Source organism: Lepidochelys olivacea (assembly GCF_965140295.1).
Source record: "Lepidochelys olivacea isolate rLepOli2 genome assembly, chromosome: 3".
Lineage (NCBI taxonomy): Eukaryota > Metazoa > Chordata > Testudines > Cheloniidae > Lepidochelys > Lepidochelys olivacea.
This window is the reverse complement of record NC_140413.1, coordinates 206,275,464-206,302,888: the sequence shown is the minus strand read 5'-3', so window position 1 is coordinate 206,302,888 and position 27,425 is coordinate 206,275,464. Positions and strand designations below refer to the sequence as shown.

General features: G+C 42.7%; 1 protein-coding gene across 4 annotated transcripts in view; it reads right to left on the bottom strand.

Annotated features, from left to right (window-relative positions):
- The window catches only part of RIN2 (Ras and Rab interactor 2), a 106,260-nt gene extending 82,168 nt beyond the window's left edge, over nt 1-24,092 (bottom strand). Inside the window, exons 1-2 of one of the 4 annotated variants that reach the window (XM_084622543.1) lie at nt 24,025-24,092; nt 10,042-10,119 (exon numbers count right to left, since the gene is read on the bottom strand). The gene's annotated coding sequence lies outside the window, so the exon portion shown is untranslated. Of the gene's footprint in view, nt 1-10,041; nt 10,120-23,076; nt 23,261-24,024 lie in introns of those variants that run through there. The other 3 variants (XM_084622548.1, XM_084622544.1, XM_084622545.1) reach the window with 3 other exon arrangements.
- Between the last annotated feature and the right edge of the window lie 3,333 nt (nt 24,093-27,425).

The following is a 27,425-nucleotide window of genomic DNA, read 5'->3' as shown; positions in this document are numbered from 1 at the left end:
CTACGTTAAAGCAAACTTTACAGGTACCCGAGATTAATGCAAAATTTGGCTTTAAACAGAAACATAACTGCAACCTGGACGATAACACAGCAAGGCACTGCTCCATGTTATTGAGGTTACAGCAGTTTATATATCATAGGAAAACGGAAACAATTGTACCCTGTGGAATCTTTTTAGTAATGGTACCCTGTGGAATCTTTTTGATAGAGTGTTATTCTCACACTGTTAGGACCTCAGCTACCCTTCTTGAATAGTTCATAGCGAGTATTACAGCATCCCCTTGAGTTTTGCCATCCCTTCATGTTTCAGAGATGCCTATTCTGTCAAGGCTCTATTCCCTGTACTCAACAACTGCCCCTCCTGCAGTTTAATTTCTCTCCTAGCCTGTGCTGAAGACAGATACATTTGTATTCTTGAGATCCCTACCAGATGTCTTTGGCAAACGCCAGTGTCCCTTGGCACCTGCCAGCTTTCCTCCAGCTCCTAGTTTTAATAATCAACCCTGCAAAACATAGTCAGCCAACCATCTGTGCCAGCAATCTGGTTCCACTTTGGTTAAGGGAGATCTTTCCCTTTTCTAAACAGTTCTTCAGTGCCTTATAAATGTAACTTACTCCACTTGATATCATCTCCACACACAGACATGCTGCAGTCCCTACTGTCTTGCTGTCCTTATCCACAGAACTGGAAAAAATCTAGCATAGGGGTTCTGGATGTGAGTCATTTTCTTAGTTTAGCACCAGGGAAATGTAGCATCCAGGTCCTCTCTCCTAGGCCTCTCTTTATTAGTAGTACCAATATGAACAACCACAGTGGGCTCTTCCCAAGCACTCACTAGAGAAGTGCCATAACAGTAGAGTTGTTAGAATCGCTGAGGGTGCTGGGAAATAGGTTTTAGTGCTCTTCTGGAAAAGAATAAGTTAGCTTGTTTGAGTAATGCAACTAACATCTGGGGGAAGTGATTAAATCCCATCTCTTTCCAGAGACCATAAAAAAGAAAACTGCCTGTGAGTAAAAATTGTTCTTTCAGTTGTATGCCATAATTTCAAGACCTGTTTTTAATATGGCAATATTTAGACAACGTTTTGTTGCTACTGCCATTAGTGCCAGCCAACAGTATTTCTCTCGATAGATAACAACCCTGGCAAAATGGTCCAAAAATCTATCTCACCATCCCTGATAGAAATCTGTTCACGTATCCTTAAACACCAATACATGCACTTCTACATGCAAACACTCATGGACACCGATACATGCAAACTTCATACCAATCTCTCACCCACACACACAAATCCTCTTTGTGTCTCAAACTACACAACCACACACCCCATCATTCACTCAGTTCTGAAGGCTACCTCATTCGGGCACGTGCCTGCCATTCACCTCTCCATTTACCCTCAGCCTATCAATTCTCTACCCATACCCCAAATTCACCAGTTCTCTTCTCCGACCCACCTTTCAGTACCATCTATCCACAGCTGCACCAGCCATATAAGCCCTACCCTGGCTTCCTCATGATTGCAGCATCTTTCCCTCAGTTGAGCCTTGAGTCTTCCCCTAATGGAAGCCCTCTCACCTCTCCTGCTGGCTGCTCCCCTTCCCCAGTCCCCCCAAAAAAGGCTGGAGGTCCTGCTCTGTCCCTTCTTCCACTTAAGGAGTTGCCACCAGGGCTGCTAGAATATTTTGGCCTCTCCCTAGAGGTGGGTAAGGAGCTGGGTATTATCTGTTCCTTTTACTAAGCCTGGGGAAGCAATCGTTGGAACTGGGCAAGAGGAGGAGCCAGCTAGGACCAGCCATGGGAGAAAGCCTCAGAGTGGTTAAGTAGGAGCGCCACTGGTATGGCATCTGGTGAGGAGGACACCATCCTGGCCCAGGAGAGGTAGAGCCCGGAAGGGCTGCTGATAATCCCTCCCCTTCCTCTTGGGACCAGAGGATTCAGCTGTTACACAACTGACCCTCCACATGTTCTGCTGCTGAAGGCAGAGCAAGGGACAGGCTTAAAAGTGTAACAGCAGCGCCAGCTCCTCTCCTACTGCCTGGCAGCTGGTTACACTCAACTCATGTTTTTAAGGTTTTGTTCACAGCCTTAAGGGCGAGAACCTTTTTTAACATTTATTTTAAATAAACTCAGTTTCTGCAGAACCTGACCACATTAGTCTCCCTTGCCCAAAGATACTATTACAAATCAGAGGCAGCGTGTCCTAGCGGACCGGGACTCAGAGGAGATGACCCGCATTCTAATCCCAGCTTTGCCCCATTTGCCGTGTCCTTGGACAAGTCACTTTCCCCTCTCTGTGCCTCTGTTTCCCCTCCCACCCACTGTCCACCTTGCTGATTGAGACTAAGTTCTTTGGGCCAGGGAATGGCTCCTACTATGCATTTGTGGAGTGCCTAGTGCAAGAGGCAGCATTCTACGTGCTGCCATAGTATAAAATATGATAATAAGCATACATCTAGTGGCAACATCAGTCTGATAAAATGAATTTACTGCAGACCTTTGACTGCCTCAGCCCATTAATCTCTCTTTGCCAGGATTACTAACATTCCAATCCTGTGAGCAGCTTCAAACAGCTGCCATTTCTTTAAGCAGCCTACCACAAGCATGCTTCCTTTCTTTCTTCCCCCCAATGCGGAATTTCACATGAACATACCCATCCCACACCCACATACAAGTTACACAGGTGGCACCTTTTCATAGTCACTCCTAGAACAGTGAGTTTAAGATCTGTGATCTCATGACTACCAAGGCTAGATCTTGGGGAGTTTACCCCTGGAACATTGCTGCTTTCCATTAAGACAAAGCACATGCATCTAGTCCCGGGCTGTCTAGAGATATTAAATATTTAAAGATGATTCTTTTATGTCCAGAAAAGCTACTTTAGGTTATTTGCAGAAGTTCTACAAAACATATTAGTTATATTTCTTTCTCTCCCTCTGCTTCTAAGCACAGTTGGACACAATACATAAGGCACCTGGCTTTACAGACAGAGGTACACAAAAAATAATCAAAAAAATTTTAAGTACTCAAATACTTTTAAGTGGCTTCCTGTTATATGTAGCTTATTTTAGACTTTATTTTTATAACAGTGACATTCCAAATGTGGGTACTAGGTAATGTACAGACATGCAAGATGACTCTGTCCCTGCCCCAAAGTAAAACAATAAAAAGGTGAGGGAAAAAGATACAAGGTACAAGCAAAGTGGTCAGAGCGATCACGTGGAAGATCATATTTCTCCTGTCCTGTTGGTTTTACTTACAGAATACATGTTCATATAATAAGAGATGAAGTTTTCGGGGGAACTTGCAAGTTACTCAGTTCATCCCAAAACTTGTGGTTTCACTAGCAATCATGGGTAATACAGCCATAACAAACTCATGCCAAACAAAATTGTACAATGCCACCCACAGATTCTCGCTATATAATCCCACGCTTCAGAAATCCATTAATTTAAAAGTTAGGCTTCTCATGTGTATTTCCTCACAAAACACAGACACTAAAAAATAAGGAAGTAACAAGTCAAGACAACATTCTCACCCAATACAACAACCTCCAAGCATCAGCCTGCTACCATCATGACACCCAGCTCAGCACACTAAACACCTTCTCCAACACGTTGACATTCAATTAGATTGCCACCCTCAGTACTTGCATCAAAGAATGAGAAGTCTTGCTGTGATGCACAATATTCTCTCCAATCTTCTAACAACAAACACAATTTCAGAATTACAGTTCCCGACCAATAGGAGCTGCAGAGTTGGCGTTCGGGGCTGAGGCAGTGAACAGAGACCCCTCCCTCTCCTTCTCCCCCCTCCCCCGGGGCTGCAGGGACGTGCAGGCCACTTTCAGGAGCGGTGCGGAGTTTGCGTGCGGGCTCTGGGCTGGGGTGCAGGAGAAGGTGAGGGGCTCTGACCGGACGGCGATTACCTCGGGCCACTCCCACATCCCTCTAACCAGTGACTGGCACATCCCTCTGGCAGCATCTCCTAGGTGGGGGGGGCCCGGAGATCTCTGCGCACTGCCCCCACAGCTCCCATTCGCCATAGTTCCCGGCCAACGGGAGCTGTGAAGTTGGCGCTCGGGGCGGAGGCAGCACACGGAGACCTCTTGCCCTGCCCTAGGGGCTGCAGGGATGTGCTGGCCACTTCCAGGAGCAACGCAGAGCCAGAGCAGGTAGGAAGCCTGTTCCCCAGCATGTAGAAAGGAGGGAGAGGAGTTGAGGGGAGGGAGGGGGCCTGCGGACCCCCTGGAGTACCCTCCAAGGACCCGCAGGGGTCCGTGCACTGCAGTTTGAGAAACGGTGCTTTAATACAATGATACTACAAAAACATGCGCAGCACTAAACTCAGTCTGCTAGCAAAAAGGGAATTAGAAATGACAAGATAGATAGAGTTAAACTAACAACTTCACAACAGACTCAGCTGGAAAGCAGCTGTGTTTCACTATCCCACGTGACAAAGAATGGTTCTGCAGACTATGCTTAGAATTTGAATCTTGGACTCTGCTTTGCGGTGCAAAATTTGATGGGTATAGATTATCTGCATCAATTTTAATGCAGAAAAGTGGAGGTTTGAAAGCTTTCAAGGGGGTAAACTATCTATGAAAGGTAAACCCCTAGCAGCCTGTCTGTCTTGTGAAGGTTATAAATAGCTCTATAAAGCTATCTTGTACATAACAGATGTTGTCTGTCTTGCTTAGTATTTCCGTCTGCATTTTATTAAAGTTTCAAAATAAGATAAGTATGTTCAAAAAGGAATTATTGTGTATGGTGTGACAGAGGCCTAATATACTAAATGAGTTGGAAAAGCAGACAAGAGGTCTGATTCTCATTTATACTGTTGCTCCTTCTTCTGACACCAGTGTTACATTCCGATACAAACACTGCCCTTCTGTTAAGAGGTAGCAAATCAGCCTCAGTCACAGGAAAAAAATCACCGACACCCAGGATGAGTGTATTTGATGTGTAACTTCTTTTATTTATACATATGCACCAGTCCTGGAACAGAAGTGTCGAACAGCATGCAAGGCAATCCATCCTTTCAGGAATCTCAGCCTAACTCCAGTGCCCAGTTCTCAGGAAACATCTCTGTCTCATGAACTGGCTCTAACCAGAGAGCAAACTCCCCTGTTGCTCACAGAGCTCATGCTCTAAGGGCCACTCACTGCTTCAACACAGAACCTGACACAACAAAAACTGACTACAACAAAGCACGATTTCCTAAAACTAAACATTTGCTCACATGGTGGATCTGTCTACACAGTTGCTAGGAGCAAGTCTTGCAGCCCAGGTCAACTAAAAAAGCAATATGGACATTTCAGCTCAGGCTCTGAAACTTACTCACCCACTTCTAAGGAAAGCTCCAGCTGAGCCCATATGTCAAAGCAATGTCTACATGGCTATTTTTAGTGCTCTAGCATGAGGTTGTTGACCTGGGCTGAGAGACTCATTCCCAGCAGCTGTGTACACATACCCTACATTTAAAAGAAACACCTGGTGACACCTGCCATAACAAGTGTGCCTCCTTGTGCTGGATCACTGAGAAAACATCTGTCAGAAGAGGGAGTAGTTCAGAAGAAGAAAACATGTTTACTTTCTGTCTTGGAGAATCCTGAAGCAGCAGGTTCATCTTCAATGTTTGAGATGTTGAAGGAAGAGCTGAACTGATATTTCTCTTGTTCAAGTGCAACTGTAATCTCACAGAGAAAGATACAGACTCTGTCCTGAAAAACATACAGTCTAAGTCCCCACTCCTGTCAAGACTTAAGTACGTGCCTAACTTTACACACTGGGAATAGTTTCATTATAGTCAATGGAACTATTGCCTGTGTGTAAAGTTAAGCACGTGCTTATGTATTTGCAGAATCAGGGCCTAAAACATAACCTTAATCCAATGCCAATTTATCAAAACAAAATAAAGAAATGATCCCACAAAACAGCAGGCAGGGTGATGCAAACCAAAATAAAGTACATATAACTGGATAAATTACAAATTTGTTAATTTGTTCATATTAGGCAAAAGAAGTATCGTGCAGTATACCTTGTAGATTAACAATGTTATAAAATTAACATTTCTTATAACCCTTGTGATTCATTCAAGCAGCTTTGCCAGTCCCAAAACTACACGAGGGAGAGGTTGGGATTCCAACATAAAAGGTAGGTTTTTGAAATAACATTTTAAGAGAGACATCTGTAATGCCAGCTAATAACATTTGTCAGCATACATGTAAATTAAACATCTCCACCATACAAGTCAGATCTATTCCAGAACTGAATGCTTGCCAATAGAGCCCAGTGGCTGCTGGAACATATCCGATATTTACTTCATTGTCATGGGTGTTACATTGACCAGATTTTTCACCGAGCCTCTGAAGCTTTGTGCACGTGTTTTGGATGCCAAGCATTCAACTGTTGAAAAACAACAAGCCAAAAAAAATTCTATTGTCCATCAGGTCAGGACAACCCAAAACTAGTTCCAGAAAAGTGACAATTAACTGCTGCCTCCCAGACAAGCTGCTCCTCTGCACTTAGTAATACTGAGAGCATGGACTGATGGGTGCAGTCCATTTCAAGGCTGGAAATGAAAGCTCACCCTTACCTTAGGGTAATTTAAACGCCTCTGGATGCAAAAAGAAAGCTGATTTGCTCATTTGGCTCCCTACTTTTCCTAAACTCCTCTGTGACAGCTCAGTCAGACCCCATCCTGCACTTTGAGAAGACAAAATGACCAACTATACAGTATGTGCACTGTTCCCAAACTACAGTCTTGGGAGTAACTGCTATTTAGACGTGGGATCAAAAAAGACGAAAGAAAGAGTCCATTATCAAATATTTGTTCACCACGAAGGTACTTACAGAGTATAATAACCCCTTAACCTTCTCTTTGTTAAGCTAAATAGATTGAGATCCTTGAGTCTATTGCTGTAAGGCCTGTTTTCTAACTCTTTAATCATTCTCACGGCTCTTCTCTGAACCCTCTCCAATTTATCACCATCGTTCTTGAATTGTGGGCACCAGAACTGGACACAGAAGTCCAATACCAGTCGCAACCCTGCCAAACAGAGGTAAAATAACCCCTCTACTCCTACTTGTATCCCCCGTTTACGCATTCAAGGATCGCACTAGCCCTTTTGGCCACAGTGTCACACTGGGAGCTCATGTTCTGCTGATTATCCACCACAACTCCCAAACCTTTTTCAGAGTCACTGCTTCCCAGGATAGAGTCCTCCATCCTGTAAGTATGGCCTGCATTCTTTATTTCTAGATGTACATATTTATATTTAGCCATATTAAAGTGCTTATTGTTTACTTGTGCCCAGTTTACCAAGAGATCCAGATCACTCTGTATCAATGACATTTCCTCTTCATTACTTACCAATTTGTGTCATCAGTAAACTTTATCAGTGATGATTTTATGTTTTCTTCCAAAATATTGATAAAAATGTTAAATAGTATAAGGCAAATAATCAATCCGTGCGGGATCCCACCACAAATGCACCAACTTGGTGATGATTCCCCATTTTAATCCATTTAACGTGTGCATTGCAACTAGTGAGGCCTCTGATGGAGCACTGTGTCCAATTCTGGACAGCACACTTTAGGAAAGATGTGGACAAATCTCAGAGTGTTCAATGGAGAGCAACAAAAATTATAAAAAGGTCTACAAAAGGAATGGTTAAAAAAATTGGGCATGTTTAGTTTTGAGAAAAGATGGCTGAGATGGAGACCCAGTAACAGTCTTCAAATATGTTAAAGGCTGCTACAAAGAGGATAGTGATTAATTGTTCTCCATGTCCACTACAGGTAGGACAAGAAACAATGGGCTTAATTTGCAGCAAGGGAGATTTAGATTAGATATTAGAAAAATCTTTCTAATTGTGAGCTCTGGAATAGGCTTCCAAGGGAGAAATGCCTATCATTGGAGGTTTTTAAAAACAGGTTGGACAAACACCTGTAAGGGATGGTCTAGGTTTATTTGGTCCTGCCACAGAGCACGGAGCTGAATTTGATGACTTCTCAAGGTCCCTTATAACCTTGCATTTCTATGATTCTATGTTAATTGTATATTGTTCTAGTTTTTTAATCAAAATGTCATGTGGCACCAAGTCAAACACCTTACAGAAGTCTAAGTATACTACATCAATACTATTAACTTTATCAACCAAACTTGCAATCTCATAAAAAAATGATATCAAGTTAGTTTGATATTATCTATTTCCCATAAACCCATGTTGACTGACATTAATTATATTACCCTCCTTTACACAAAGGAGCTCTGTGGAGGAGCTGAGAATGGAACCCAGGTCTCCTAAGTCTCAGACTAGCACTCTGATCTCTGGGCCATCATTCCTCTAGATTCACTCAGCATCTTGCTCTTGAAGAAGGAACATTTTAAAAACCAAAACTACTAATTTTAAGAAAACCAGACATTTGGAATAATTATATTTTCTTCTCATACAACCAAATGTGAGAGTCAGGTTGTTCTTGAGTAAGTGACCTTCCAAATATATTTTCTATTCTGAAGACCAGAGTGAGATCCTAGTTAATGGATGCAGTGACAGGGATAAAGGGGACGTTTTGCAAATTTGAGTGCCCAAAATTAGGTGCCTAAATAGGTATTTAGGTACCTAAATAAAAGTGGCCTGATTTTCTGAGGTGCTGACTACTCTCAACTTCCACTGAAATCTATGAGAGCTTCACTGATCAGCACCTTTGGTAATCAGGACACTTTATATAGGTACCTATGGAGGGATTTAGGAGCCCTAGTTAAAGAGGCAGATATTCAAAAGGCACAAAGGGCAGTTAGGCACCCAACTTTTATCCACAGTTAAAAGGAGTTGGATGCTTAACTGCCCTGTATGCCTTTGAAAAAATCTCGCCCTCCATAAAGAAGGGTGCATAAAGTTAGGCTCCTATGTCTTTATTTAGGCTGCTAAATAAGTGACCTGACTTTCAAAAGTGTTGCTCACCCAGAAGGTTCTATTGATGTCAATGGGAGCTACTGAGCAATCAAACACTCTTGCGAACATGGATTTGGAAGCCAAATTTTAGGTACCTATTTCTGAAAATTTGGACCAAAATCTTCCAGAGGAGATAAAGTCAGTAAACCTGCTATTTGGGTTTGATTAATAGACTGTGTAGTAGCTACCTGGAACCAAAAAAGTCTGAGTTTGTTCACTGTCTGGGTTACTACAATACAGAGAAAAGTTTAGAGTGCAAGATAGTGGAAACATTTAATACGGTTGAAAGGAGTGATTTCTCACTGGCACAGAGTTTCACAGTATTAGACATTTAAATCCATCATCATGAATTAACCCCCAAAAAACATTCATTGTATTGCATTTAGTAAAATTCAATATTCTACATGTACTTGTGCTATTTAGTTATCAAGTAACAATATCTTGTATAATTTTAAAAGAACATCTGCTGAGTAATCAGGTCTGGTGCTCCCAAAAGTAAAATTAAAGTACTAACCTTAAACCTGTGATTATCTGGCCCCGAGTTTCTCAATTCATAGGGAATAAATGCCTTTATAAAATTCACTTACGTATAGCTGTCAAAGGTACCAACCATAATGAGACCTTTGCAATCATACATTTAAATGAGCAACCACATTTTGAATATTGTACAGGTTTTAAAAACAATGGGGAGTGGGTATACAACCTCTAAACCACCAAGGCCAGTACCGTACTAGGACCATTGTAGGTACTCTAACAGTTACACTTAAGCAAAATCTCTTCTTGGCCTATGCCACGATAATGCTTACTTAAGAATGTGCATAACTTTAAACACGTGCATAGTCCCACCAAGGTCAGGTACCTCACTGCATCAGGGCACTACTGAGCAGGGCTGAGTTCCTTTCAGCTGCCTTTCTTAAATTCATCACACTTGTCCTATGAAATCCAGATTTCTGTCAGGAAACTACTCCAAATCCAAATCAAGCTCTGCTAATGAAGTAAAGTTTTTTTCTTTCCATACAATTTGACAGAATTCAAAGGAGTACACCAGGCTTAGTTACACACAGAGAAGAAAATAATTACTTACTTGTAATGTATTTTGTCGGTCTGCCTCTTCTCCCATCCCGGAAAGGAAACATCCCAGCAGACAGTATTATAGCTAGACCTATACCAGGAAGCAAGGAGGCAAAAAAATAAAATAGAAGTCTGCCAGTCACAACTGACACACAGTTTCCCGGTAGGTGGAGTTATAATGATGTCAATAAAGTTGTTTATTTGGAAGGAAGAGGTGGCTGTATGACAAAGTATATTAATTGGTCCTATGAGAGCAGCCCTTTCTAGTCACTAGTAGAAAATAAATGTGTTTTATGAGCACTTAGAATAGCACTTTCTGCTTTCTGTCTTCTATTAAACATATTAATGGCATATTCAAAGGCTCCAAACTTTTCCACAATTCTATAGAGTAAACCTCTGTACTCCCACCTCATCACAGACAGCTCTGCAAAATACATGAGTAGCTAGTAATAAAGCTGCGGTTTTAGTAGCTGTAACTGTTAAAGAAGGTAACTGCTACTGTGTTATTACTGTTTCTTACACAACCTGTAACATAACTTTCAGTGATTGGCAAAATACAATATATTATGAAAATTAAGTCATACAAAATCAAGAAACTTGGCAGAATATGCTAAACCCAGGGTTGTGAGTTCAATCCTTGAGGGGGCCATTTGGGATCTGGGCAACAAATTGGGGATTGGTCCTGCTTTGAGCAGGGGGTTGGACTAGATGACCTCCTGAGGTCCCTTCCAACCCTGATATTCTATGATTCTCTGATAAATTTGATCAGAATATTTTTGTGGATTGGTTGGCCTCAAAAGAAAGCTGAAGCAGAATAAGGCTTTAGTTTGACAGAACTGTCAAGGTGGGGTGTTTGGGGGCTATTTAATCTCCACTATATGCCACATCACAGAAACTGTAGGGATTTTCAGTCAGCACAACACATGGCAACTATAAAATTACCAATAAAAGGAAGGCAGTAAACGGGAAATGCCTAGTCTAGAAGAAAGGTGTATACATATCATTAAGCTATGTTTAGCAAGGAACAAGAGATGTGAAGTAGAGCCAAGTCACTTCTTTGGTTTCTAGAACCACTGTTAACCATATGGGAAACATATATTATAAATGATAGTTTACATGTGTGCAACAGTTGCTGAAATAATAAGGGATTAAATAATCCTTTTCTTCTGAACATAAAAAAAGTGAATCTGAAATCTAGTAAATCAAATATTTATCTTGGAAGTTTGCATGTCTTGGAAAAAGCCACACCAAACATGTATATTTTCAAAGACACATATAAAAAATGGTAAGTATATGTTTAATAATAATTCCTACTCAATTTGATAGGTTATCCACTTGCCTGAGCAAGACAGAAATTTGATTATAATTGCAAAATTTGATGAAAAAATTATGTGAAAACTTGAATTAACCTGAGTAAGGCTTATTACTCTCCAGATACTATGCCAATAATTCCAAGCACAGTAATTAGCAAAAAGCATCGTGGATAAGTAAACGGGAACTGAGACATGGTCAGGCTTGGTCTATATTATATACTTATTTCAGTATAACTACATCGCTCACTGGTGTGGAAGATTCACACCTCTGTGTGACGCAGTTATATCACCCAAACTCCTGTTGAGACAGCTTCTCCCATCAACATAGCTACTGACTCTCACGGAAGTGGGGTACCAATGAGAGAAGCTCTTCCATCAGCACAGGGAGCATCTTCACTAAGCACTGCAGCAGCATCACCGCACCAGTGCCAATGCAGCACTGTATGTGTAGACCAGCCCTCAGACTTGAGACTGTGAAACCTTTAGTGATCATTGTTTATAATTTGCCAGATTTTGAAACATTTCTGTTATATTTTTTCAAAACTTTTACTTCACTTTAGTTCCTGGCTTTCAAACATTTGGGGGTTTGTTTTGTTTTTTATAATCACAACTTTACTTTTTTAAAGGGATTCTGTCAACTTTAGAAAAAACCTGTCTGAAAATGTCATACTTACCAATAAGAAAAGGAGGACTTGTGGCACCTTAGAGACTAACCAATTTATTTGAGCATAAGCTTTCGTGAGCTACAGCTCACTTCATCGGATGCACGAAAGCTTATGCTCAAATAAATTGGTTAGTCTCTAAGGTGCCACAAGTCCTCCTTTTCTTTTTGCGAATACAGACTAACACGGCTGTTACTCTGAAACCTGTCATACTTACCAATGACAGGCAAGAGTCAAGAGCCTATTCCTAAAAGCACTTACACACACACACATAGTCCCAGGAAACTCAGTGGAACTAGTCACGGCCCCAATCCAGCAAACACTTGTGCACGTACACATGTTTAACTTTAAGTACACGAGTAATCCCACTGACGTCAATGTGCTTAAGTCTTTCCGGGACTGGGTTCATGTTTGCAGGACCACAACCTAACATTATTATAATTGAAAGATCTAGGAAAATTAATTTTGTGCATCTGACTCTGTTTTGTACGTAGTCAATTCCACTATTTACTCTGCATAACCAATAAAATCTTGTTTTCTTTGCCTATGCGGGTCATGTGGGAAGAGAAAAATATTTTAAACACATGGTAAAAGGAGAGGCTGTAAAATCACAAAACTTGTCAAAAGGACTAAAGAATACATGAAATACCTGAAGCTATTTTTATCACAAATTTAAAACCGACCAGGTTTCAATGGATGGTGTTTCTTTATGTAATACATAGGTATCTACAACCTTTGTGGTCTATTAACGATAACTTTTATAGGGAGTTTCCTTACATTTTTATATTTGCATCAAGGAAAAATAGAACTGCCACTACTAAATATAACTCTCAATAACCCTGATACCATCACAGAATTAGCATATTTTGGTTTCATGCCTGGTAGCACTCCAAGTTCAGGCATGGGCATCACACACTTTTTACACTGGGAGGGAGAGGCATCATAAGATGCTGTGAGTCTCCTCAGATATTTCCTCCCACAGAGCCCCCTCCTATGGCTCTTAACACAGGATGGGGTAATGTGGCAATGGAATATATCTTCTACAGCCTGAATTTGCTCTGTGCCATGTGACTTTCACGAAACCTGTGCACTTGTCACTGCGACTGTAGGTAATTTTCTTGTAGCTCTTCCATTCTGAGCTCAGGGTTTGTTTCTCAGAAATTTGTAACTGAGTTTTCTATTCTTTTGCTGTGCTGACACTTGGAAAAAATCAAGTGTCACCAAGGAACAATTTCCACCACTCCATTCCCTGATATTAAAACAGAGAACTCTCTGGGATTTCTTGAAATTATGAAAGGCAATAAAACCAAAGCCTTCTCTGGCAGATTTCTGTGCAAGTAAGGATCCTGATCCTGCAACTGTATCCATGCAGACAGATCCTTCCTACAAGTTCCAATGGGTTCTGCCTACATTTGATTTAATACAAAGCCAATCAAAGTCAACAGGAGTCTTTCCAGGATTGGTGCCTGTGCTCCTTTTGCAGGTCCTGGGCCTGTGTTTGCATTTTTGGCATTTGACTTACAAACTCCCACATCGATATTTATAGTTCAACAAATCTAACTAAAAGAGGAAAGGTTTGCTCATTGCTAAGACATTTTCCAAGTTTCAGTTTTTATAGCCAAGTTACAAAGCATTCAGCTCCCAGTTCCTAATGTACGTAATGAAAGATACTTGATCTTAGCTACAATAAACTGCTTCATATGTACAAAAATCAAGATTGAACAGCTCATATTATAAAAATTACAGGACCAAAAATATTACATCACCAAGTTACACTTTCCAAAACTGAAACTCACGTCAAATACTGAGGTTTTGATCAAATTCCAATTCCAAAGTAATCACAACTTATAAGGTTTTCTCTGGACCCTAATAACAGCCATGTACAACAGCAGTGCTCATGACTTGGCACTTGGACAGAGAAATTTTAAATGATATATGGTACTGTGGCGTTCCCCAAGCAGATGTGGGCCTTATGAACACACTAAGAATTTTGGCTTCCTTTTTGATAGCTATTTAAACTGTCTAAATCACAGTGTTTTTTCCATCTTGCATTAACTGCTCTGAACATTGCAAAACAGGTATTTTTTAAATCCCCAACCATTGCTAGAACAACTTATTATAAAAATTTTACTCCTTGTCTATGTCCCACAGTTGCCAACATCTAAACTTTTTCCCAAGAAATTATTGGCCAAATAAACTCAGGGTCAGGAATGTAGCAAGGGCCCAATCACCAAAAGCAGTGGGTGTTTATTCTCGTGAACTTGATGTTCTTCTTTATAACAATATGTTTATCCCAAACTGAATTCATTTGCTCAAACTGATGAGCTGTTCCATACACACAGTCTAATTAATGCCAGTGGAAATATTCCTATCGCAATCTGGCCCTCGATCATTATCAGGTCAAACCTAATACATGACTCAATTATGGAGTGCCTGTGAATCCTCAGTAAAAGGCAGGACATAGCATAGTTATGTTTGCCCAGGAGCAGATATGAGGCTGAACTGGGACTCAAGAGAGGCACAATTTTGTTCTTTACTCCATGGGGGAATTTAATCCATGCCAGTCCATTACATGACACAAATTACTTCCCCCTATGCACTGGCTCCGCTATGTTAGCTGGCTGAGTCCAGGCTCCATCCACTCATTACCCAATCTGCCCTACCCTTCAGCTCCTAGAGGAACATAAAGCAGTCTCAGGTTGGCCAAGCTGGGATTTCTAAGTCTCTCCATATATTCGCCCTCCTAAGCATACAGTTGAATCTGCTATTTTAAGTCTGGCCAAGATGCAGCTTGGGTACTTTGGAACTTTTCTCTACCTGGGTATTTAAATATCTTATATGGCATATGCCCAGAGTCAATCATTAGCAGAACAAAGGAAGCAAGAGTTTAGCTGAAAGAGGATGTTAGGTTCAGGTAAAAAGAAAAGGAGTACTTGTGGCACCGTAGAGACTAACCAATTTATTTGAGCATTAGCTTTCGTGAGCTACAGCTCACTTCATCGGATGGGGAATGTCAGCAAATGTAATGTCATGCAGGTAGGGAAAGCCAATGAGACTATAGCTTATTTGCATGTTGAAATGTATTTTGGCTCTAATACAGAATGAAAAGAACCCCAGAGTTAATTATTTGAACATAGGGACCCTGTGTTGACCAAAAACAAAGGAAAAGGAAAAAGAATACTTTAGAATGCAGAAGCAGGGGAACCATTTTACAAGTAAGGAAAGACAATTCTTCTCTGCGAAGCACTTGTGAGGTCACATTTAGCGTTGTGCTTAGTCCCAGGCGTTAAGCCAAAAGAGAGACATACACATTCCGGAGATGGTGCGAAGGGGAGCAAAAAGAGGTTCTTTGAGAAAAGGCTTTGAAAATTGAACAGGCCTCAAATTAGCATGTGCAGTGCAGGCCAAGTCCACAGCTGGTGTCAACTGGCATAGCTTCATTAATGTCAATGAAACTGGACTGATTTATATCTGAGGATCTGGCTCTCAGTATTTAAATAGCTTACAAAATTACACGGGGCAGACCTTTTCTGAATTCAGGGAGATAATCATCGCCCAAGGGCAAAATTGGATATTAAACCTGAACTGGGTATTTAAACACATGTTCTCCAAAGAATCTATTCGTAAAAAGAAAAGGAGTACATAATGCATCCGATGAAGTGAGCTGTAGCTCACGAAAGCTTATGCTCAACTGAATTGGTTAGTCTCTAAGGTGCCACTAGTACTCCTTTTCTTTTTGCGAATACAGACTAACACGGCTGCTACTCTGAAAAGAATCTATTGTTGCAGGGAATTTTGCACTCACCTGTGTTCTGAGGTTTAAGGAAGGAGAGGATTAAGTTCCCTTTCATTACTGCTACCTTGTCCTCCTTCCCATCCCACCCACATTTTTGTCTCACCCACGTGTTATGTCTTGTGTTTTAGACTGCAAGTACCTTGGGGCAGGAATTGTCATTTATTATATGTTTGTACAGCACCCAGCACAATGGGGCCTCAACCTGGTTGAGGCTCTTTGGTTCCACCACAGTATGTATAAATAAATAATACATATCAGGAAAGGCTCAGTTAAAGGGTTATTTGAACTCTGGTACAATCTGTGGAAAAAAGTTGCAAAAGCATATAAATTACTGTGGGATTTTCAAAACCTCTGTTCCTATTTAATAGTAAAACTCCCATCGATTCCAAGGGGAGCAGAATTAGACCTATGCTGAATATTCTGGAAAATCCCATCCATATATCTGTTTTAGGATAGGAGACTGCTATTTCCAAGGATACCCACAGAGAATAGAGATCACCTACCAGAGGGAAAATAGGCTTGGTACTCCAAAAGTTCTTTTCCTCAAAATTTGATACATGTAAATTTTATTCTTAAAAAGGAATAGGGAAAAGGAATGTCTCTCCTCTATCAAACCTGCTTGGTTTTCACTGGAAAGTTTCTCTAGTTGATAAAATCCAGGCCCACAGGTCTTGATTTAACATTCTTCTTAGAAAGCTGCAAGATTAGAAGGACTCAGGGCGCGCGCTTTAACATTGCCAGTATGGAGCTCTCCCAGCGCTCTAAAAAAAACCCCATCTCCACGAGGGGAATAGTGCGGCTCCCAACACTGGTGCACTGTCTACACTGGCGCTTTACAGCGCTGGAACCTGCTGCGCCCAGGGGGGGTGTTTTTTCACACGCTTGAGCGAGAAGTTGCAGCACTGTAAACTGCCAGTGTAGACAAGCCCGCAGTTTCAAACAGCATGTTGACACCTGGACCATGTTTCCAAACTGCACTCTCCGCATGAAGATCAAAGCAACAGTAAAGTCCATATAAACAGCATGCAGTCAAAAATGGAGGAATATGTTCCATATGTCAACAATACTGAAGTGAATTTTGATTATGCTATTGTTTAAATGACTAGACACAGAATGCAAAATATTCCTGACCTGCTCCTTAATGGCTTTAGAAAGGGCTACATCACAAAAATCCATTCATGAAAATGCATTAAGAGGATATCACAATTGTTTGTCACTTTACTTAAAGCCACCCATTTTTGAAATAAGATTTAAATATCTTTTTCCCCATACTATTGGTTAGATTAAATGAGGGTATAGTTTCAGGGACTCTCTTTGCAAAATAAATGTTCAATTGTACTTAAAAGTACAGCATGTGCTCAATGTAAGAGCACTGAATAATATATACGCTTACATGCAAGTACAATGAGGCAAAAGCAAGTTGAGATGATCAACTACTTGGACCTGATTCAGCTCTCATTGACAATGGTGTAAATCAGAAGTAACTCCCTTTGAAGTGTAAATAAGTGTAAAAGGAGAATCCAACCCCTAACCTGGATCTAATAAAGGCTCTTTTCTGCTGTTGTTATTGTGCAAATACTGTAATAAGCTGTGAAACCTTGCAAAGTTCACACTGTTCCCTACTTTTGCTTTTATCCTGATTAATGTCTTTAAGCAGGGTGGATAAAAATCAATGATTTTTTTAATCAAAAAATCATAGGTTTTTTCCTCAAAAAGCATTTTTATAAAAAAATATCTAAAGATAGTTTTAATTATGATACATTAAGGCTCCAAGATGTCTCATCATGGAATAGGGATTATAAATTCTAATTCTACAGTATGAGACAATATATTTATGTAATGTTTAAGAAAAGTTTTGTAAATAAGTTCCAATAGTTCATGGATTAGGGACGCAATTTTATGGGGTTCCAGGGGCTTCTGTATAGATTACGTAGTTTAATCTTTCTATCTACCCAATGGGACTCAGTGCTCAGTCTAGAAGATACCATCAGAGATGCTTAGTTTTGCAATTCTCAAACTATGGATTTGTGTCCCCAGAGATAAAATGCTTGTTAACAGCAAAAGTGTTTTTAAATTAATAAATAGAGGTGAGAAACAACAGACCTCACTCTATTGTCCCTCTGCAAATTTGTGTACACAGAGTCAATCCCTTACCTCTCTCTGAAAGTGCAAAGTTTCAAAAAATTCAATGAATAGAAGATTGGTGGGGGCAGAATAGATCTGGACAAGGAGAAGATGTCTGGAGATAAATGTGAGAAGGGAGGGACAGGCAGTAGAAACAATAGTGAAACTGTTTGAGCAGCATATTCCAGAATGCACTTTTATGTAGAAATCCATGATTAAATCTAGTCTTCCTGACTTGTGATTTAAATCAAATCCACCCTGTCTTTAAGAAACAACAACATTTAATAGTTGAAAGGCTACCTACCAGCACCCTGTCTATACTAGCCTTCTTTTCATATGGCCTTCTCATTTTTGCACTAACTGGTTCGGGTCCGTGGATGAATCGAAGAGTGGGAGAATCAGCATAGGTAGACAACTTGTATTTTAACCACTGTTTTGTCTAGAACTGCTGTGTGGGGGATTAGATTACATGGTAGTTGTAACAGAAGGCACTAGTGGCTGCATTAGTGCTCCCACCATTGCTACCACTGATACAGATGACTCAGTGGTAGAAAGAATAGGAACTTTTAAGAATAAGAGGTCTAGGGTAGACACAACCTTAGAGCGAGATTCACTTTTGATGCAAACTAGGACCCTTCAACCCATTTCAGCTCTGTGGTCGGGCTACAAAGGGCGTGGGGGCGCAGAAGGGGAAGAGGCTATGCATCTTGGCGAGATCCCTCTGTGCCAGCCCATAACAGGCTGCAGTACAAGAGAAGTTTCAGGTCCAGGCTGAAAGAAGGGTCACAACATCAGAGACACTTCAATCCAGTAACAGAGATATGAAGCAATAGCAGCCACTATTCCAGCATAAAGGCTAGACTAATATTCATAGATGAACTGTGCTGCAGCCTCACAGCCTGCTTATACACTGAAGGAGAGATTTCCATTCCCCCCTCAACCCTCATTCAGACTCTGTGCAGCAGGGGCAGAACTCATTCACACTGAAACTCAGCTCTTTAGATAGGACTGTGTAATTACAGCAGGGTAAGAACTGGATGTATAAACAGTCTCTTTCAGCACTGATATTCTGTTGCATACAAAAGCACAGTTTCAATAGCAACTGTATTGCTTAAAGTGTTTTACCTTATTATCTACCATCTGTGAGCACAGAGGCATTTGTTTTCAGTGAACTAAACTCAGACAAATATTGGATAGATACTCCCCCTGCCCTCAAAACAAAAACAAAAACAAACAAACCACATATCCATCACACTGCTACTATGTCATATTAAGTTATTTTATATCAATTTGTTTCCTTAGCAAATTACCTAATCTTACCACCTCTAGGAGGTGAGGCAACAGTTCAGTTTCCATGCCAGTCAGGTCCTGATACAAAGCCCACTGGAAAAAAAAATCAATGGAAAGTGTCCCATGACTTTAATAGGCTTTAAATAGGGCCTTATCCCTCTGCAGAGACTGCCAATAAAGGTACCAATTAGTGGTAATTATGGCACTGGTTTTGTGATGTGCCCTAAGAGTTGGACTGAGACCACCAAACTCATTTCACATAGTCAAGTCAGTCCACTAATTCTCATGTTCAAAGATATGACCAATATGAAATTTTCAATGTTTTTTGCTTGGACTTGAATATTTACTCTGCCATTCCAAACTCTTGATCAATCAGTAACTTTGGTTTGTTTTATACAAGCATTTTTAGAGGCTATTTTTAAATGCTAGATTACTTTGCTCCACAACATATGTGGGTTACTGACTCACTGACCTATCAGGGATACTTGCCATTTCCAGGCAAGACATACTAGCTGGGTTCCCGTTTCCATCCTTATCATCTGGGTCAGGAGGCACAAAAAATGCTGCAGAAAGATCACAGTTAGGCCCTAGAGAAGGAACTACCTTCTCTCCCTCAACAATGATCCTCAGAACAATACATTCTATAGAATACCAATACCAGTCCAATTCTCCTCATCCTGAAAGACTACAGCTGCAACCCAGGGCCTGAAGGGATGTTAAAAATAATAGTATGTGTGTGGGGAATCCTCAGAAACCCACCACCATGGGACATGGAAGGTCCTTGGGGAAAAGGAGGTGGGTATTTAGCTGTACAAATCCACCAGTTCATTTCACAATGATCATATCAAAAGCTGGTTGCAATTTTTTCATCTAAACATTTTTAGATGAAAAATGTCTGTATCACCAAAGCAAAACTTTTCACAGAAAAAGTTTGTTTTTTCTTCAAGTTTTCCAATGAAAAGCCAGAAATTGATTTTCTTTTGGTAACAGTATATGGTGTTCAGTTCTTAAAAGAGTTGGGTTGCTTTAAATTGAACAATTTTGAGTTTTTATTTCAGTTTTTGATAAAACCAGAAAACTTCCTTGGGAAATTTGGGGGGAAAAAATTAATTGACATTTCTGACAAGCTCTCCTCACAACCTCATAAATAATCTCTTATTAGTTTATTAAATGTGAACAAGTTGCCAGATAGATTCCCAACAAAATTATGATGAGAGCACTGAAAGCTATAAACAGAATCTTCGATGAGTGGATTCAGGGAAAGTTGCAAGATTAAGGATTTTGATCTACATAACTGTTCCTCCATATTTTGAGGAAAGTCAAGATTCATTTCTCTCCCCCCCCCCCATGCTAACGTTGGTAAGCATTTTGTTTTATTTTTAAGTAATATAAAAGATAAATCAATGCATTTAGCAACACCTTTTGTTAGTGATATCAAATGCATTCTGTATTTAATATTGTACAGCTAAAGAGGACAACTCCAAATCAGAAATTCAATTCAAAAAGAAACATGACCCATTTTTCCTGCTTAGTTATGTGATTGAGAGAGAGACACAGTAGAGAGGTAATATATTTTTACTGGACCAACAAATGGTTACCTCACCTACCTTGTCTCTCTTGTATGCTGGGACCAACAGGGCTGCTATAATGACAACACTACAAACAACATGTTATTAATAGACATTTCTAGCTAGTACTGTCCTACCTGCCCATATAATCAAGTAGCAGTCAAAAAAATCTGTCCCAAATAGAGTCTACTATTTAGGAAATAATTAAATTATCTCCAACATAAACAGATCCTACATATTAAAGAAGTGGTTGCCTTTTCTCAGTCCAGGTTTACACAAGGAGCACTTTCCTGGTATAGCGATGCCAGTATATATTTGTCCCCTGTTAAGGAGCAATTGTTTTTTAGGCACTTAGACAGTACAGTGATGCGTGCAGTATACAAAACCTAGAACAGACTTGAATAGTACTGGCAAAGTGCCCCTAGCGTGGATGAAGCTTATACTAGCAAAATGTGTTTTTGCTGGCATAGCTTATTCCAGTGCCCTACCCCTAATTACCAAGTGAAATAAATTATACCAGTATAACTCTACACCAGGGGCTTTTGCCTGCACAGCTACATTGGCCAGGGATCATCCTTACTAACATAGCTATGCTGGCAAAAGTTTGTACTGTAGGCCCGGAATTCCCCACTCAATGATCAGAGCCCCATTGTGCTACACGCCATATACTAGATGATGGTCCCTGCCCAAGGAACTCATAATCTACACCTCAGACAGGATGCAACAGGTGGGCAAAACAGATAAGTGGAGGCTGGCTGTGTTGGGAGGATGAGGTAACAATAAAAAACAAAATTTTGCAGAAAATCAGAAGTCAAAGTTCTCCACCTGCTTGCCAATCCCAGATGGGAGCAATCTGTAAATATCATAGTATAGGTAGGTTTTAAGGAAAGATTTAAAAGACGGTAAATTGGTGATATTGCGTGTGTGTCACTTCCTTTTGAAGACGGGAACACCCATTCCATTTTGAAAGAGACTAACAGTCACTGGAACAGACTACTGGACCAAGTAATCTTACACTACCTTTGGTCAATCTGCTTATCATGTGTATTGCTGCAGCTTCAAAAGACCCAGTTAGGATCAGGACTCCATTGTGCTAGGCACTGTACAAACACACAGTAAGACACAGGCCCTGCCCCAAAGAGTTTATAATTTAAGTTAAGACAAAGTGACAAGTATGCATGACCAACAACAGAAGGCAAACTAAGGTGAGATCATGTGATAATCAATGTCAGTTACATGTGCGACCTGGTCATTGTGAATCATTTTAAAGTTGTGTGTTTTTTGGGGAGGATGTACCGCTTAAAACTACTAAAGAGAAAATCAACCAAGAAGTTTTCCTCATGCTGATACAGACTAACATGGCTACCACTGAAACCAGCCAATAAAGGAAAGTGATAAGATAATTTAAAGGGTGGTTAAAAATAGGACTTCATAAGAATGCTAATATTTTTGTTAAAACAACGAGGAGTACTTGTGGCACCTTAAAGTGGGTTTTAGCCCACGAACGCTTGTGCCCAAATAAATGTGTTAAGTCTCTACGGTGCCACAAGGACTCCTCCTTGTTTTTGCTGATACAGACTAACACGGCTACCACTCCGAAACATATTTTTGCTTGGCATTTCATAAGAACAACTTCCTATTCAGTTTTTCGAGCTACCCAGAGGTTAGGAGTCTTACTGATCACCATATATTGGGGTCAGGAAAGAACCCCCCCCCAGGTCAGTGCCCCCACAGCAGTGCCCTTCCTCAGCAGCGTATGGGTGCGGGCCACTTGCCAGGACCAGCGAGGTGTAGCTCAGCCATGCCCTTGCCATTTTGGGGGAGGGGGGACCTTGAATACCAGGCATCGGGGGCGGCCCTGTTGCCTGCGGCACAGGACAGCCTAGTCTCGGGCAGGCTGCAAGCCTTTGGTCTCACGCCCCACGGTGGCTGAGGTTACCTGCGACACGCAGGGGCTCAGAAGAGCGGGTGGCTCCCTGGGCCAAAGGGGGGGGATTTCAAACGCAGCGGAGCCACGTAAGCGCTCCAGAGCGGCTCCTCACTCACGGCGAGGGGTGTGAACATCCCCCCCCCCGCCCCAACACAGGCCCAGATCCTGCCCCCCCAGCCACCGAGAGGAGCCGGCCCCAGCCCAGCGCGGTGACGTGCCCCGGAAGCGAGGCGGGGGAGTCCCCTCAGGGCAAGGGGGAGCGCTGGGGACCGTCGCTCGGCTCGGCTCGGCCCGGCCCGGCCCGGGCCCCCTCCCCTCACGCGCGTCCGCACAGCCCGCGGGGCGGCGCCGCGCCAGGCCCTTACCTCGCTCGGCCTCCTGCCCACCGCGGCGGGAGCGGCCCGGCGCTGCCCGCCTCGCCGAGCGGGGAGGGGAGGGAGGAGCCGGGGCTTTGTGTGGCCGCCGCCGCCGGCCAGGCTCCCTCGCCTCACCCCCCTCCCCACTCCCGAGGGCCGGCCGGCCGGCCGGCGAACCCCCTGGGGCAGGGCGCCTGCGCCGAGCCCCCTCAACTGCCTCCCGTGGGGAGGGCGGGGCGGAAAGGTCCGGCGGGGGGCAGGGGCTGGGCTGGGCTGCGGCCATTTGCCGTCCCGCCTGCTGGGGGGAGCTGGGGGAGGGACAGTCCTGACCGCGAGGGGACCGGGGTAGAGTTGGGGGGCGGGGAGCAGCGCAGTTGGGCAGAGATTGGGGGCGGGGAGGGAGTTGGGGGGTAGGGAGGGGGCGGGGAGCTGCACGGGGTGGGGGCGAGGCCAGGGAGGGATGGGGGGGATTTGGGGGGGAGGGATGGGGCGGGGAGCAGCGCAGGTGGGCAGAGATTGGGGGCGGGGAGGGACTGGGGGGAGTTGGGGGGCGGGGAGCAGCACAGGAGGGCAGAGATTGAGGGCGGGGAGGGACTGGGGGGAGTTGGGGGTAGGGGTTGGGCAGGGAGCAGCGCAGGAGGGCAGAGATTGGGGGCAGGGAGGGACTGGAGGGTGTTGGAGGAACAGAGGCAATCAGGACTCTGCAGCAGCAGGAAGGTTGAGGGGCAGGAGTAGCTGGGTTGGGAGGTGTGCTAGGGGCTGGAGCCATGAGGAAGTTGGGGGGCTGGAAGTGGGAGGGGGGGCTGGGGTTGAGGGGGGGAGCAGGAATGGTAGGGACCCCTCTGTGTCCTTAAAGGGCCAGCCCCATTTCCCTTCAGCCCCTGGCTCTCCCCTGAGAAGTAAGGGAGATCACAGCTATGGAGGAAAATGGGACAAAGGGAAATGTGAGCGTCTCACCTGAGGCCTGGAAGGGAGTGGGGAGAGAATGGAGCTGGAGCTGGACAAAGGAACAGCAGGAGAAGGAAGAGGATGTGAAGCCTGCTAAACACTAACATAGGAAGCTAGAGAGCTGCATACTTAAAGGGCTACATTCCAAAGGCATCTGTTGAATCCCTTTACTCTGAATACTTGCCTGGTTAGCTGTTTGTGCGCTTGAAACCCCAGCTTTGTGTGGGCAGAGAGACACACATCATAGTGCTTAGTGCTATAAGCACTTTGCATCCAAGGTCTCCAAGTGGCTTTCACACAGTAACTAACTAAACCTCCTGTGTCTCAGAGGCAGGAGAGGGTTAATGGAATAAGTGCAATAAAACCCCATAAGCCCAGACTTGCTGAAGATTGTGTGTAACTCCAAGATAATTTCTGTGGTTGGGTGTCTTAACACACTTCTTTCACTGATGGGGATTAGGAACAAACTTTCCGTGGGGCAAATTATTCCATAACTGCCTGCTGCAGGGTTTTTTGGACCTTCATCCAAAACAGATACCACTGGCTTCAGGGGGAGACAGGATACTGGACTGATTACTCATCTGAAACCTGTCATCTGAGACTGTATGGCAGTTACCGTGTTCCCTCCTGCACTTTTTTGGTCTGCCAAATTTTTCCACACCCAGTCTCATTGACTTCAACTAATGCAATGGAGACATTGAAAATGACCTACAGCACCCAATGCAATTTGAATATAAGGATTGCGTAGTTCAGACAAAGTGTATTTCTTAGTTCATTCTAAGATCCACACATGCAATATTTCACAAACATACCAACTTACTGCATTTTGCTTCATTAGCAAAACTTTAAGAACAAGCCTTTCCATACAGTTTGGCTTTCTCCATAAATAGGGCACTCTGAAGAGAGCCATGTTGGGGTATTAATGCAACCAAATACCATGTTGTTGTTTACACTTCAAACACTGGTAGGGCTTGATTCAAGCAAAAGCCCTGGGCATTGGAAAATACAGAGAGGGAGGTTGTGGTGGCACAAAGTACCTTCAGTTCCCTCACATATACTGCGTGCAAAGGGTCACAAGAATCCAGGGATGCTCCAAAAGGGCATTGATACCCCGGGGGGGGGGGGGGGAGATGTGGCCAGAATAGTCTGCAGGAGGCACAAGAACAACCATACTGGGTCAGACTAAAGGTCCATATAGCTCAGTGTCCTGTCTTCCGACAGTGGCCAGTACCAAGTGCTTCAGAGGGGATGAACAGAACAGGTCATCATCAAGTACAACTGAGCAGCTTCTGCTAATGGGGCTGGGCTCCAATGTAGCCCCAGCTGTAAATTACAGCTACCTCCTGATGATATGATGTAAAGGTTTTATTGGTATGTCTGCATTATTCACATGTGGTACAGCAAAGTGGGTTCTGTAGGCCATCTTCAATAAGTGTCAATAAAGCCTTTATATTTCACTAAACCAGCGTCAGACTGGAAATAAGGCATCATTTTAAAATGGTGAGTGTAAGTACCTATTGGAACAATTTACCAAGGACAGTGATGGACTCTCCATCACTGACAATTTTAAATCAAGATTGGATGCTTTCCTTGAAGAGCTGCTCTAGGAACTATTTTGGGGAAGTTCTCTGGCCTGTGCTATACAGGAGGTCAGACTAGATGATCACAATGGTCCCTTCTGGACTTGGAATGTATGAGTCTATTCTGTGCATGCTACCCGTTACTTTATTTCAGAAATGTTTTAGGGAGTTTATAAACGGAAATATTAATATGACTTACTTTTCTATTCCTCATCTCTGAAGTCAGGTGCCTTAGTTCAGGGGTTCTCAAACTGAGGGTCAGGACCCTCAGGGGGTTGCGAGGGTATTACTTGGGGGGGGGGTCACGAGCTGTCAGCCTCCACCCCAAACTCTGCTTTGTCTCCAGCATTTATAATGGTGTTAAATGTATAAAAAAGTGTTTTTAATTTATGGAGCAGGGGTCGCACTCAGAGGCTTCCTATGTGAAAGGGGTACAAAAGCTTGAGAATTACTGCCTTAGTTGGACTGGACTGTGGCTTGAACTACATGCCCCAACAGGAAGATGTTGAGCCAGGATGAGAAATGCCTGCTTATTCCCCACTTGGGCAAGGGAGCAGGGAGAGACAGGGAGGCCATGTTACATCATTAAAAGCAAACCCTGCTCTCCGCGAGGCAGTGAAGTGGGTTATTTAGTTTTCAGAAGAGAAGAGTGAGGGCGGATTTGATAGCAGCTTTCAACTACCTGAAGAGGGGTTCCAAAGAAGATGGAGCTAGGCTGTTCTCACTGGTGGCAGATGACAGAACAAGCAGCAATGGTCTCAAGTTGCATTGGGGGAGATCTAGGTTGGATATTAGGAAACACTATTTCACGAGGAGGGTGGTGAAGCACTGGAATGGGTTACCTAGGGAGGTGGTGGAATCTCCATCCTTAGAGGTTTTTAAGGCCCGGCTTGACAAAGCTCTGGCTGGGATGATTTGGTTGGTGTTGGTCCTGCTTTGAGCAGGGGGTTGGACTAGATGAGCTCCTGAGGTCTCTTCCAACACTAATCTTCTATGATAGATGTGATCCCTTAGTTTGCACAGATTGGATGAATTATTGTAGACAGCTCAAATTTGTTTTATGTTTGTTTTTCATTCTAAATCATAAGTTACTGGTTTTTCTGACAATATATCCTGGTGCTGCCTTAGTCAATGTCAACCACATGCCAGTCCTTAGAATAGGGTTCTGTATTGAGAGTGCATTTCTGATGCTCAGCAGTCACTATGAAATGCTGCTACTGATGAAAGTTGCAGTTTCTTGCTTTTCTTTGATCACACTCAGTGCCATTGTTCAGGAAATGGGTGAGGAGCATGCAGTATGATTGCATTACCCTAAAGCTTACTAAAGTCTTTCATCTTCCTTATATTTAATTAATTCTGTTTTCCCATACCATACTTCTGATGTAAAATTCAGAGTGTGAATCTAAGAGTAGCTTGAAATATCAGCTTTTAAAACCAGAAGCGTTACTGTCAGGGCAAGACTTCCGGAGGACCCCTTGCGAAAGGACATTAATATGCACAACACACGCTTTTAGAAAGCTGCCAAGGGCCCAATTTGAACTCACATTTCAACAGGGCACTCTAATTCAGTGGCCACAGCATGTCACCCTGAGCCATCCAGTTATTCTGTGAGGGGGGCTACATGGAAACACTCTGGCATACAGTGGAACCCAATCCCGCTGCACGCGTCTAAGTGACTTTCTCTGTGTAACAGAGTGCTTTAGCTAAAGGACAACAAAAGCAAAAAATAAAGGAATTTTCAGCCCAGCCCCCTTGCAGCCAACAGCTGCAACAGTCTATCTCAACACCCACCAACAGATACCTGGGCTCTGAGTTCATTCAACAATCCAT